This window comes from Callithrix jacchus, chromosome 4, assembly GCF_049354715.1.
Source record: "Callithrix jacchus isolate 240 chromosome 4, calJac240_pri, whole genome shotgun sequence".
Classification (NCBI taxonomy): Eukaryota; Metazoa; Chordata; class Mammalia; order Primates; family Cebidae; genus Callithrix; species Callithrix jacchus.
Window position 1 is genome coordinate 155,956,004 of NC_133505.1, and position 14,727 is coordinate 155,970,730.

At 40.9% G+C, this 14,727-nt stretch overlaps 1 long non-coding RNA gene across 2 annotated transcripts in view; it reads right to left on the bottom strand.

Moving 5' to 3' along the window:
- LOC103792667 (uncharacterized) overlaps positions 1-9,504 on the bottom strand; it is a 45,713-nt gene extending 36,209 nt beyond the window's left edge. For both annotated transcript variants that reach the window (XR_004742147.3, XR_004742145.3), the window contains exon 1: positions 9,256-9,504. This is a non-coding gene — a long non-coding RNA (uncharacterized LOC103792667). The remainder of the gene's footprint in view (positions 1-9,255) is intronic.
- Positions 9,505-14,727: the final 5,223 nt, after the last annotated feature.

Here is a 14,727-nt window from a genome sequence, read left to right on the forward strand (position 1 = left end):
TGGCAGTGACAGGCCTCACCAGCTCCCATGCAGCCAAAAAGGCCAGTCTCAATCCCACTGTGCTCCCCCAACAGCTCCAAGTTTATATCCAGGCAGCCAGTGAGATAATAATTTTTTCAAAAGATCATTTTTCCTCAGTTTTAATATTTAAGAAAATATATTCTTTATAAAAAAAATTTTTAAGTCTTCAAAGCAAAAACAATAACAATGTATTGTCAAGAATAATGATGCCAGAGTAGAGGACATAAATTAGCCCTAAGTAAAGGATGTAGTGGGCCTACTGTAACAAGCTTAAAAGAAAATCTTAAAAAGAAAAAATTAATCCCAAGTAATCTAACTGCTAAACGGGGGGGGGGGAAGTCTATATTCATTAAAGAAATACAGTAAAATGAGGATTCAAAAACATAAAATTGACAATGCCCAAGATCCAATCAAAAATCACAAAGCATGTAAAGAAACAAGAAAAGATTACCTGTAACCAGGAGAAGAATCAACCAGTTACAGACTCAGAAAGGCCAGAAATAACAGACTTGGTAGAGAAGGACCTTATAAGAGTTAAAATTTAAAAATTAAGATTTTAAAATCTTATCAACATGTTCAAAGATATAAAAGAAAACATAAAGATAATGATAAAAGAAATGGGAGATATGAAAAAGATCCAAATGGAACTTGTAGAAGTTAAAAAAAAAATCTGATATAACAAATATAAATGATAAGAGTAACAGCAGATTAGACCTTACAGACAAGGGATTGGCTGCAAAGGGTGATTGAGAGCCTTTTGGAGGGCCGTGGAAATGTTCTATGTCTTATCTTGATTGTGGCAGTGATTACACAATTGTATACATTAATCAGGTCATCAGACTGTTCACTTAAAATAAATGAATTATACGGGTACAAAGTATACCTCAATAAAACTATTTTTTAAATATTACAGCAAATGAAAGATATCAGACACAAAAGAATATATATTCTATGGATCCAAATATATGAAATCTCTTCACCTAATTTATAGTGACAGAAAACACTATAAATTAGGCAGTGGTTGTCTGGCTGCAGAGTGGAAAACAGTAGGAGGATGAACTGCAAAGGGAATGAATGTTCTGTACATTCACTGACATGGTGATTACATAAGTGTATACATTTGTCAACCTCATCCAACTCTACACTTAAAATAGATGTGTTTTATGTTACATAATTACACCCTAATAAAGTTGAGAGAAAAATCAAATAAATGGTTACAGGTAAGTCTTCCCATATGTGTGTGTTGGGGGGAGTTGGCATTTTCCCAATGAGTCTGGACTGGTCAAAGCATTTTAAAATTTCACCCTATAGTATTTGGACTAAAGACCCACTGTTCTATTCTTGGAAATTTACCTTATGCTGAGAATAATTATTTAATACTCTAAGGAATATCAATGTGAGTTCAAAATGAGGGTCACAGGTGTTCAAAAAACTTCATTAAAAACAATAGTGAAACACTTTTACAAGCCTCTAAAAGGTAAATTTAAATAGCAAGACTTTTAGAAGTAAAGGAAGGAGCAGCTACCAGGTATTTTTTGACCTGTTGGGCTTCTCAGTGTTGTTAGTGTCGTTGCTGGTAGTCATTTCGGCATCTAAGAAAACCAGTATCAGTGTGGTAGATGCTGCTGTGCCTGGCCTAGCTCTTTCCTTCAAGACCAAGTCACTCAGTTTCCCATCAACCCAGAATGTTGACTTCTAAAGGCTGCTGAATTTGCTCTCTGCTAAAGGGAACTGCCTGGCCCAAGTTTACATCTCCTTCTCCAGGGTAGCCCACATCCAGTGAGGGGTTAATGTGGGAGTACAAATGCCTGGCCTCCTTACCCCAATTCAGGACAGCTCAGAAGAACCATCCCAGCTCTGGAGCTCCCTGTGGGAGCAGCTGAGGTCCCTGTTGCAACCTTGCTGTGGTTCATTTTTCCCTCTCCCAATCCTGTTTCCCTCCCTCACCCCTCATGAATCTTTTCTTTTTTCTTCTTTCATTTATTTATTTATTTTGAGACAAGGTCTGTCTTCTCCCAGGATGGACTGAAGTGGCACAATCTCAGCTTACTGCATCCTCCACCTCCTAGGGCAAGCCATCCTCCTCCCTCAGCCTTCTGAGTAGCTGAGACTGCAGGCACATGCCACCATGCCTGGCTAATTTTATGTTTCTTTGAAGAGACAGGGTTTCCCCATGTTGAACAGGCTAGTATTGCACTCCTAAGCTCAGGTGATCTGCCCATCTTGGCCTCCCAAAGTGCTAGGATTACAGGCATCAGCACAGTGCCCAGCCACTCATGGATGTTTTCTTGAGGGAACAGTTCCACAAAATTTCTGCACACAGACCTCCAACTTCAAATCTGTTTCCCAGGGAGCTTGACCTAAGGCAATGAGTAAATAAGAGGGGAATCACCCATGTCTGGTGGGATCGTTCTACCCCCAGGCAAAAAATAAATTGCAATGTCACTAGCTCTTTTATTTCCAATTGATCAGCTGAAAAATGCAATGGGAAAAAAGCCGTGGCTGAAGATGCTGATTCCAATGCCAGGGCTCAGGTTTAACTACGGTAAGAATGAAACAGACAGCCGGGCGCGATGGCTGAAGCCTGTAATCCCAGCATTTTGGGAGGCCGAGGCAGGTGGATCACGAGGTCAAGAGATCGAGACCATCCTGGTCAACATGGTGAAACCCTGTCTCTACTAAAGATACAATAAATTAGCTGGGCATAGTGGCACATGCCTGTAATCCCAGCTGCTCAGGAGGCTGAGGCAGGAGAATTGCCTGAACCCAGGAGGTGGAGGTTGCGGTGAGCCAAGATCATGCCATTGCACTCCAGCCTGGGTAACAAGAGCAAAACTCCATCTCAAAAAAAAAAAAATCTAATCACAAAAAAAAATGTATTATACATATATATATGGAACATACCTAAGAATAACCTTAACAAAAGACAAGTGTGCAACATATATTGATAAAACTCTACTAAACATCATCTTTAAAGATACAAAAAAATGAGAAAAGTACATTTTCTTCTGATATAAGAAAATTCAATCCTGATAAAGATAGTGATTTCCCCCCAAATTAGTCTATAAGTTTGTTATAATCTAAATTTGAAATTTGATAAAAAATAATACAAAACTCATGCAGAAGAATGAACATGAAAACCAGGGAAATTTAAAAAAACAGAATGCAAGATGGAGAGTGAGTGAGCCTGGGCCATCAAATGTTTAATATAAAGCTGTGGTCACTTCTTGCAGGACTCTTTCTTCTTCCTAGGTCCCCTGCCCTGAGACTGAGACCCTCCAATGTGTTCTCCACCACCCCCCACCACCCCACTTTCCTGCCGTGTAGCAATTACCTGTTCATTTTGTCTCTCTCATTCTGCTATAATCTCCTAATGGGACAATCTATGCTTTTTAAGGCATGTCTTCAGTACCCAGCCTGAGCAAACAGTGCATACGCAAAGCGTTGAATGAAAGAATGAATCATGGAGTGAATAAATAACCAACTCAAAGCCAAGCACAAAAATGGCTACAGTGGAGCTTAGTTCATTCCTTCCTGCCCAGCAGGCAGGAGGCAGCAGCTGCAGCAAACCGAGATCGCATCACTACACTCCACCCTGGGCAATAAAAGTGAAACTCCATCTCAAAAATAATAATAAAAATTAAGTAAAATAGTACATGCACTTGTAAACATGTCCACATATAAATGATAACACTGCACATCAGATTACATTCTTGAGTCTGCCCAGCAACAAAGACCTGTAAAGACCAGTGTCTCAGCTGCCTTTATAAGAAGATGTTTTCAATGTTGTTGTTGAGAAATAAAAGTGTCATGAGCTCTGTTTTTCCCTTGGGAAAGTCAAGGAAGGGCACTGCATTTACACCAGGATGTGCTGACAATGTCTAACTACACTGAATCTTATCTACACCAGCAGTAAATCCCCTCACCCATTGAGCTAGTAAGAGGGCCCGTTTCCTCCATCACTGCTGCCAGCCAGGGTTTCAGTCCTTCCACTCCCCAAGAGATTTCACTTCAGAACTGAGATGATAAAGTACTCAAATGGTGCAATCCAAGTCCCAAGGAATTTTAACAACGGTAACTCCCTTTGCAAAGCACGGGAGAGAATACACTGTCTCTTACTGTAAACTTCCTGGTGCTCCTCAGTCGTTTGACCACCTGTGCCCACACTCATTACCAGAGGGCAGGATTCACCTAATTCATGAAAATTTAAAGCTGGATTTAAAGCTACACAAACTCCCAAACACATTCATTTTGAGTTGTTAATACAGTCCCAGTCTACCACCTGATTACTGAGTAGGTTTTCAGTTTTAGCTGTTATCAGTGTAAAGCTCAGAGCTACAGAACGCCAACTGGGCAAATTATTTAATGAAATCAGAATGAAGGCACAGGCTTAACACTACAAAAGACACAGTGGAAGTTTGGTTTTTTTGAGGAAGATATGTAAATCTGATGAATGAAAATTGTAGTTGAGTGCACCCCTGGAAATACAATGAAATTATATTTGGGTCTCTTAATATGTAGCTTTCAAATGCTTGCAACCTCAGGGCCCATGTACCCCTACTCTAGATGTGTCATTAATTTAATCAGAATGCTGCAATGAAAATTCACTCTGTGATCTCAGAACTTGGAGCTGGCCTCTCTAAAGTCTGGGCCTTTTAAAGAAAACAACCTTGTTGGTGTTTATGTGTTTTCTTTATTGCTTTGGCCTCAAGTTACCTTATGAAAGGGCTTGAAGAAAATTCATAAAACATGCACAAAGAAGATGCATAATGTGCAGAAAAGGCCTCGAAAAACATGCATATTGAAGAATGTCCATAGAATTTAAAGAAGCTAGTACATAACAATGCTGTAAGGTAGGTATTGTTATCACCATAACAACCCCCAAGATTCAAAAAGAAAATATTTGAGGAAAAGGGCTGGCTGAGTTACCTCAAAAAAGGGAAAGGTAAAACTACTACAATTTCCTTGGGGCTGAAGACAAAACATCTCCCAGAAATCTCTTTGGGTCTGGTCTGCCTGGAAATAGCTGTTTCTGGGAAAAGCAATCAAGCTGAATCAAGAGTAACATACTAATTCCAAATCCTCACAATTACATGTTGAGAGCCTGCCTAGATATTATGGGTGCCACCTTGCAATTGGCCAGTTGTGTTGCTGACAGCTCGGTGCATATCAGGGAAAAGACACACTCTCGGTTGGCGCCTCTTACAGTCACATTAATCCTAGTGAAGTGTGGCTCTGGAACACAGCCAGTCTACCCCACTGAGGCAAGGCTTGATGGAGCACAGGCTAGCATGGCGGCACCTGACCAGCTCAGGGGATAAAGGGTGGAAGAAGCAGGACAGTTTAAATGTCTGTATGGTGAGTATTCAGGCATCACTATTAACTAAAAGGACACCTGGAGCCAATATCCCATGGCATAGCTGTGGAAACAAAGACAGACACCTGGCTCAGAAGAGCTGACAGGGATCTGAAATTGACTCATTTTAAGTATAAGTCATGTGGGCTTCAAGACAAAGATGTTAATCCATGAACACAGGACAATCTTGGTTCACATAGAATCCTCAATCAAAAGACGGTTTTTATGCTTCCAGAGTGGTGATAACAGCAAATATTCATAGCTCACCTATCCTTCCCAGCCCCAAATAAGACATAGGAAAAGTTCCAACATAGTCCCTATCTGGAAGGAAGGATGTTCAGCTAGCAAAGCAAAAGTAACCCTAACCAAACAAGGAGAAGATGTACCACAGCAGATTATGTCTAACTTGTACGACCCAAATAGTAATGGCCATAAAAGTTCTGAGGATGCAGAAATTCTTAAGGGTGAGCTGGATCCTCCAGGGTAAGCGATTTAAATTGGGATACAGGCAAGCATCCTATGTAGAGGGAACAACATAAGCTGAGGCATGTAAGAAGAAAAGAGACTATTAGACATCGAAAAAAGAGAAAGCCAAACCATACAGTAAAGACCAGGGCCCCCAAACAAGAGATTTACACTTAATAATCAGACCAAAAATTTTCAAACAACTCAAAAATTTCTCCAAGTAGACATTGCAAAGAGTAATGAGAACATCTGTAGAACATCGTCCTCCCCCTCTGGCAGCCCCTATCAAATATGTTTTAGCCAAGATATTCAGGTTTGGTCTGTTTTATGTATTCAGGTTCCATGTGAGATTTTGTTTTAGAATAAGTTGCTTTAAAGTATTTTTAAATGTTATAGAGACCCTGACAAGGAGAACAAGTGTGAAAAGCTACAAAATCATAGTTTTTTAAAAGCCAAACATTTGTAGACAAATAAAAGTTGAAATAATTCATGGCCAGCAAGCCAGCACAAGAAATGTTAAAAAGAAGTTTTTCATGTCCAATGGAATTGCTACCAGATAGAAGCATAGATCTGCTAGAAACAATAAAGGGCAACAGAAAAACATTTTGAAAAATCAAATACCTAGGAATAAATCTAAAACAATAGCCAGAAGTCCTCTACACTGAAAACTAAAAGAATATTTGCAAAGAAAAATTAAACAAGCTGTACATAAATGAAGACTTATACCATGTTCATGGATTGGTAGACTAAATATAGTTAAGAGATCCATTTAGAGTCTCTCTCTTTTGGTCAAAATAGAGAAATATAATTTTCCTTACCCCCGAAACAACTATAAAATTAGACAAAATATATAAAACAACAGTTTTCAAGACAATGGATATCAGGTAATGAAGAAGAAGAATTCCTAAGAAAAAAGGAAAAAATTAAGTGAGTAAACTGAGTCCTACAATTGCTCCAGCATGTAACCTTGTGTTTCCAGGCCATGACAGAGGGAGGGGTAATCTAGGTAGAGCCCAGCAGATTTCTTAAATTAAAGAGATGAAGTTGATATTCTGGGGAGATCAAGGCAGGTAGAGTTCAAGGGCAGAATACTAGAGAGGAGAAAGCTGCACAGAAAGAAAACTCCAAAACTCTCAGATTGCCTCTTCTGAGTATATATACCAAAATTTTTTTAGTCTACTATTTGTCTTTTAAATGACAAAAGACAAACAATTTTTAAACAATGTATATGATCAAATCTATCTTCTTTCCTTTATGACCTCTAGGTTTACTGTCTTGCTTAGGAAAGTCTACTTCATTTCAAGACATTTTATTTTATAAACTTGGCTCAACATTTTAAGGGTATATTCTTTTGGGGGGCCTATAGCACTCGACATAACAACCCTTAAAGAGAGCAAGAGCAGGAAAGGAAGATTTTCAGAAAACCATGCCTGCAGGTGGGGAACAGTTTAGGTATATAGTGTTTAGGAGCTCTAGAGCCAGATGGTCCTGGATAGGAGTTCTACTTCCTGAGTGACAGTCCTGGGTGAATAACTCTGGGGCCTTTAGGCAAGTTACTTAACCTCCTCTATCAAAGGGAAATATTGGTATTTACTTTATATGCTTATTATAACTAACAACAATGCATGTAAAGCATTTACCATAATTCTTAGTATACAGTGAGTGTTCAGTAAGTAATGACATTTATTACTACTGTTACTAGCATAAAAATACTAGGAGAGGTTGGGCACCATGGCTCACACCTGTAATCCCAGCACTTTGGAAAGCCCAGGTGGGCAGATACCTGAGGTCAGGAGTTTGAGACCAGCCTGGCCAACATGCTGAAACCCCATCTCCACTAAAAATACAAAATATCAGTCAGGCATGGTGGTGCTTGCCTGTAATCCCAGCTACTAGGGAGGCTGAGGCACTAGAATCCCTTGAACACACAGGAGGCAGAGGTTGCAGTAAGTCAAGATGGTGCCATTGCACTCCAGCTGGAGCAACAAGAGCAAAACTCCATCTCAAAGAAAAGAAAAACTAGGAGAGAATTTTAGAAAGATAGACTGGGGTTAGAGAATTTGGACTTTGCGTGTCAAAGATGAAAAATGATGGAAGGTTTGGTAGCCAAGGAAGAATGTTTGGTAGCCAATGGAAGCAGCAGGACAGTTTAAATGGGATAGGTGGTATTTAATAAAAATTCATCTCTCTTTAAGGACCTATGGTATCCTTAAAAGCCCGTATTTATATTGACTTGTGTATCTTTTTATTTCAAAATACTATCTTGGAAAAAAAGGTAGCACCCTCTTAAGTACCATTACATTTTACAACTTCTCGTGATTTGGTCATATTATGATTATTTCATCAATCTACATCTTAGGTGAAGATTCTTGTCTCATAATCAAAAACACATTAAATCTTAAAACTCTATAACTTGATTTTTCTATGTTCTTATTTGTAGGGCAGTAGGAATTATTAGTCAGCTAAGAACAACTTAGGGGTCATCTCATTAGCATTCACCACACACCTACAGGCCGAAAGGACGTCACCTTCCAGCCGAATGTGTCTGCCACATTCAGTCCACATCTTTTATGAACTGAATATTGTGTCCCCTCAAAATTCATTTGTTGAAGCCCTAACTCCCAGTGTGACTGTATTTGGAAATCGAGCATTTAAAAATATATTTAAGCTTAAATGAGGTTATACGGTGGGGCCCTGATTCAATAGGATTAGTGTCCTTATAAAGAGACACCACACAGCTTTCTCTCTCTCTTTTTCCCTTTCTCTCTCTCGGGGCATGCATGGAGGAAACGCCATGTCACACAGCTATGTGGTGGCCACCTGCAAGCCAAAAAAGGAGGCCTCAGAATGAAACCAAATTTGCCAGCACCTCAATCATGTTCTTCCAGTCTCCAGAACCGTGAGAAAATAAATGTCTGCTGTTTCAGGCGCCCAGCCTGTGGTATTTTGTGCAGGTAGCCTCAGCAGACTGAGACAATATCTGATCAAATACTGACATCCAGAGCTAAACTGTCATTCTACATTAGACACTAGGGTATTTTAATCCTAATTAAAGTTATTTTAAAAGACAAGATTTATGTTTCTCCATTCTTTCCAAACCAAGGTTGCCCTTGTCTCAAAGGAAAGGCTCTCTGGAGCCCACAAGCTGAGGAAGGGTAGAGGAGCACCCTTTCTTCCCATTCAGCAGGGTGCCGGGTCTCTCCTGCATGAAGCATGGGAGAATGTGGATCTAGAAGCCACATAGCCAAGTAAACCAAATACCCATGAGAGTTATAAAGCACAAAGAAATATAGATTTCAGTTTCAATCTGTATTCATGAAATCCCAGTTACAGTTTCTTTCTAGAGAAATGACATGGGTTAACTCATAAGCTCCTCTTCCCACCTGCTGGTCTCCTCGTTTGGGGTTACTTACTGTTGAGAGACTGAATGACTTATCAGCCAATAGCCAGACCATACATAAAAACAGGGCTCTAATCCACAACGTGCTCAGGAAATCAAACCCCTCATCTCCAACAAACAACCCAGGAAGCCAGCCTGCTATTAAGTCCGACTTGCAGGAAACCAGATTGTTATCTCTACAGACAATCCAGAAAGGTAAACAATAACTTCTGGAACAATCTGCCCCAAGTGCCCAGGACTTGGTTAATAACAGACAACTTCCCTAATTTTTGTTCCCACTTCCAATTTAGGACCAACCAGAGAATGCCCTGACCAATCACGTGAGTGCCCCACTCCTAGATAGCCCATCTGCAGCTACGCCTGCCAACAGCCTCCAGCTTGGGTATACCAGAAGCTTCTCTGTTTCCCACTAAAAGCCTTCCCAGTCCTCTGCCTGCCTTTGATTCTCTGCCAATCACAGTGACACGGCCCGACTCCTTTGCAATTGCAATCTCTGAATAAATAGCCTCTGCATTTCTCATTTAGTTGGTTTTTGTTCATCTCCACAGTGTCTTTTCATGTATTCCCTAGAAGATTGAAAATATTTTTTCCCCTAATTGCATCTTGAAACATTTTCTCATATTTATGAGGAAGATATTGCTCTTTTCCACAGTTATAAGTTAAGGGGCATATCTTATTCTTTTGACAAATGTGAACTTAAAAAAAAATTTTTTTTTAAGTTCCACGATAGAAGTGCAGAACGTGTAAATTTGTTGCATAGGTATACGTGTGCCATGGTGGTTTGCTGCACCTATCAACCCATCAAATGTGTACTTTAAGGAGAGCACAAAGGTTCTGGGTCCCAGAGTGACAGTTCCAGGCCAGTGATGTGGATACAGCACCCCTGACCACCCATCCCTGTTCTACCCCAGACCCACATTATTTTTTGACAAGTATAGATAGTGACTTCCCGGTGTTCCTGAGTCTCCAGATCCGACCCAACTCCCGCAGCTCCCTGTCTCCACTGTGTCATTGCTCATTAAGCTGCCCTGGTTGCCTGACCCCCCGGGGACTGGGCACACAGTCTAGGTGCTTGTTTTGCTCAAGCCAGTGAAAAAGGCATGAGGAACACTTCAAAGGAAGCTTTCAAACTGCTGATCTTGGCAGTTCTGCTGTTTTCAAAGACAACAGAACAGTGGGAAGGAGGGAGATTTCATTCCCCTGGAGCTTCTCTGCTTAGCTCTGGAAACAATAGTAACCAAGTGCATTTTGGGAGAAATCATTTGAAAAAGGTCCTTATCTGCACTACTTGGAATAAGATTCTATAAAAAACAAAACATCAACAACAACAAAAAAACTCTCCACTTAATTCAAATGCCACATTCATTTGGTCTGATTTGTTTCTAATCAAAAAAAAATGCATAATTAACTCCCTGAAGTTAGGCATTGCTAATAAATAGAAATCCATTTCAGTGAATTCAGAACCTGTGGGATTTCTGATTTAACCCTGTAATCTGCTTCACTGACAAACTCTAAATGATTTGACGGAAGAAAATGAAGGTCTCGAGCTGCTTGTTTGATGTTCAGTGGCATGTTTCTTTTGTTAGTAGGTAAGAAGGGGGACTTCCCAGGCTTTACCATGGCTTATCCTATGAGGACAACAGCACTCAACAAAGCATCATGCTTTAATCCATCAGCAGTTTCCCAGGAGAATGTTGCCCACTATTAAACAACTTAAAGTAACAGAGAGCAAGAGAAGAATCAACATAGGCACAACCTACCAATCTGTGCTCATTCATCTTTAGATATTGGTCAGCAGCTGCTGTGGACTGGAGACTCCCGGGACCAATGGCCAATGACAGTGAGGATTGGAAACTGCAGTTCCTCGCTTTGCGTGTAGCTCTCTCCTCTGACTTGAGAATGCTGTTTGCAACTGTCTAGATATAATTCTAAACAGCTGACTCACCTTTAAGGAGAGTTTTCTGGAGAGAAGTCAGTAAGTGCAATTAATGTTAAAAATAAGATAACCTTTGAGAATGCTACCCTAGCACTACATCTGGAGTGTGGAAAAGAGGGGGCAGTCAATATCCCCTACAGGGCCTACTGTTAGCCCGCTAGTCATACACAGAGTATAGGCAAAATATGTACAGCAGATCTTTATTTTGAATTTGAGCCGTGCATTGTATTATGGGTCCCACTCCAGGTACTGTCCCATTGTATTCCAGGTGCCTTTCCCAGTTTCCCGGGGGCAGGCCTGGTAACTGACTCTCTGAGTGCCCGTGTGGTCACTCCCTTGTGGCCAGTTGCCCTCTCTGACTTTGACCTTCCACCCATCCTCCTTTCCTCTGATCCTCCAGACCTGGGAGTCTCTTCTCCTCCTGGCAAGGACTCCCATCTTGGATGAACTTCAGTCAGGCTCCTCTGAGCCCACTTTTCAGCTAGGCCTCATCCTTAGGTCTTGGCCTGCTGAGCCCAGTTTAAAAAATAGAAATCTTGCTAAGGCAGTTTATCCAAAATTCCACCCTTGATATAGTAACCGCGTTCTTCTTGGTGACTTTCCATTTCACCTCCTCACCTGCCTGTTGGCTACACATCTCCTCTTGTTTCTGTTCTATCTTGAGTTGAGTTCAACTTCTCTCCCCATTACAGTAGCCTTGAAGAAAGCCTTCCTTGCCTTTTTTTTTTTTTTTGAGACGGAGTTTCGCTCTTGTTACCCAGGCTGGAGTGCAATGGCACGATCTCGGCTCACCGCAACCTCCGCCTCCTGGGTTCAGGCAATTCTCCTGCCTCAGCCTCCTGAGCAGCTGGGATTACAGGCACGCGCCACCACGCCCAGCTAATTTTTTTGTATTTTTAATAGAGACGGGGTTTCACCATGTTGACCAGGGTGGTCTCGGTCTCTTGACCTCGTGATCCACCTGCCTCGGCCTCCTAAAGTGCTGGGATTACAGGCTTGAGCCACCACACCCAGCCCTCCTTGCCATTTTTAACAAATATCACAACAATTTCTCTTTAACCCTCCCGAAATCAAAGGCCCCACCTCTTCTACACCTGGAGTTCTCTTTGTCTTTAAGTACCCATCTCCTTCCTCAGATTAACAGCCACTGCTGGGTGCTGGGGGCACTGAATCCTGAGGGCTGGAAGAGAACAAAGGAAACGAAGCTCTCTTTCTCAGGGCTGTTTTCAGGGCTGGGAAGGTGGAATAATCACAGCTTACCCACTGCTAAGTCAACAGTTCTGTGGCATCTCCCTTCCTTTTCCTAAAAGAGTATTTGTCTCCTTAGTAACCCTGGTCTGGGACCCCAGGAGAAAAACAGAGGAAGGAAAAAAAAGCAAGCCCTCATTTGTGATATCAGAAAAACTCATCCTGCAGGGCTGAAAAACCCTACTCCCTCTCTGCCACAAAAGAATTATCCTCTATATGTGGATATAGAGGATATCCACAAATGTGGAATTAGAAGTAATTAATGTGATTTGAATCTGGTACAAAGCAAACAATCAAAAGGCTCTGCTGAATTAATGCTGCCACGGGGAAATAAATGGGTTTGGAGTCAGATGGGCCTGAATTTAAAGCCTGTCTCTCCCATCTAGCTTGCCAGGACCTCAAGCAAGCAGGTTAACACTGGAGCCCAGATGCCTTGTCTGTAAAAATCTCTTATCTCACAAGGTCAGTAGGAGGAATAGAGGAACATCTAACACCATGCTTAGTGTAGGTTTATTTTTCAAAGGTCCATTTTCACTAACTGACTCTCATTCTGCTTGAGAGACAGCAGTCTCTATGGGGCCCATTTTGGAGACTAGAAAAATATGAAGTTGGGCGCGGTGGCTCACGCCTGTAATCCCAGCACTTTGGGAGGCCGAGGTGGGTGGATCACGAGGTCAAGAGATCAAGACCATCCTGGTCAACATGGTGAAACCCTGTCTCTACTAAAAATGCAAAAAATTAGCTGGGCATGGTGGCGCGTACCTGTAATCCCAGCTACTCAGGAGGCTGAGGCAAGAGAATTGCCTGAACCCAGGAGGCAGAGGTTGCGGTGAGCTGAGATTGCACTATTGCACTCCAGCCTGGGTAACAAGAGCGAAACTCCGTCTCAAAAAATAAAAAAAGTGCTTGATTTTTCTTATCTTCCATGCTTTAATTTTGTGATTTATCTGGTGCTAACATTATCACACAAAGAAATCACAATATTGTATGTCTTTTAATATTTTATAAGGCAATTCTATTTCTTTCAGTGTAACATATAGGGACATTTGAAAACATAGTTGATTTTTTCTGACATAACATATTTTTAGAATGAAGTTAATAGCACCATAATGAGTGGGAGGAAAATAAGAAATTTAGCAGAATGTAAAGTGATAAAATAGTAAACTAAATGTTTACATTTAAGTTCTATTATTTGTCTATAGAAAATTCTGAACATATGCAGAAGTAGAGAGAATAGTGTATCCAGCCCCCTAGTATCTGTCACACAGCCTTAATGATTACATTTTGCCCTTCTTGTTTTGTCTGTACATTACCCTGCAATTCTCACCATCCTCTTCACTGAAATGTTTTAAAGGAAATTCTGAATATCATCTATTAGTGCCTATTTCCAACAGAGGGCTCTTCTTATTTTATATAATCAAATTACTACTAACATATCTAATAAAATTTAAAAATGACTCCTTATATAGTTCCTGTGTATTCTTAATGTCCACTCAGTGTTTAAATACTCTGCTTGTCTCAAAAGCATCTTTTTACAGTCCAAATAAGAAATTTGTTTGATATGTTACCTAAGTCCCTTTTAATCTATACCATTCCTCCCTCCTTCCCACTCCATTTGTATTAGTCTGTTTTCACATTGCTATAAATACCTGAGGCTAAGTAATTTATTTTAAAAAAAAAAATAAGTTTAATTAGCTCACATTTCTGCAGGCTGTACAGGAAACACGACTGAGTCATCTGCTCGGCTTCTGGGGAGGCCTCAGGAAACTTACAGTCATGGCAGAAGGCAAAGGTGAAGCAGGCTCGTCTTACATGATCTGTGCAGGATGGAGAGAGAGGTGGGAGGAGGTGCTACCCTTTTTTAAACCACCAGCTTTCTGGAGAACTCTATCACGAGAACAGCACAAAAGGGGGAAATCTGCCCCCATGATCCAATTACCTCCTACCAGGTCCCACCTCTAACATTGGAGGTTACAATTGAACATGAGATGTGAGTGGGGACCCAGATCCAAACCATATCACCATTCATGCTGTTGATTTGTTGAGGCAACCAAGTCATTTGTCTTATTGAACTTCCCATGCTCTGAATTTGGCTAATTGCATCATTGTGGTGTCATTTAACACACTCCCCATGCCCTGTATTTCCTGTAAGGGTGGTTGGATCTAGAGGCTTGATCACATTCCAGTTGAATTTTTCAGCAGAACTTCATGGAATGAGCTGGTCCTTACTGTTGATCATATCGGGAGACACAAAATATCTCTCTTCTAGTGAATTTCCAACTGATCAGTGAAGCAAAAATT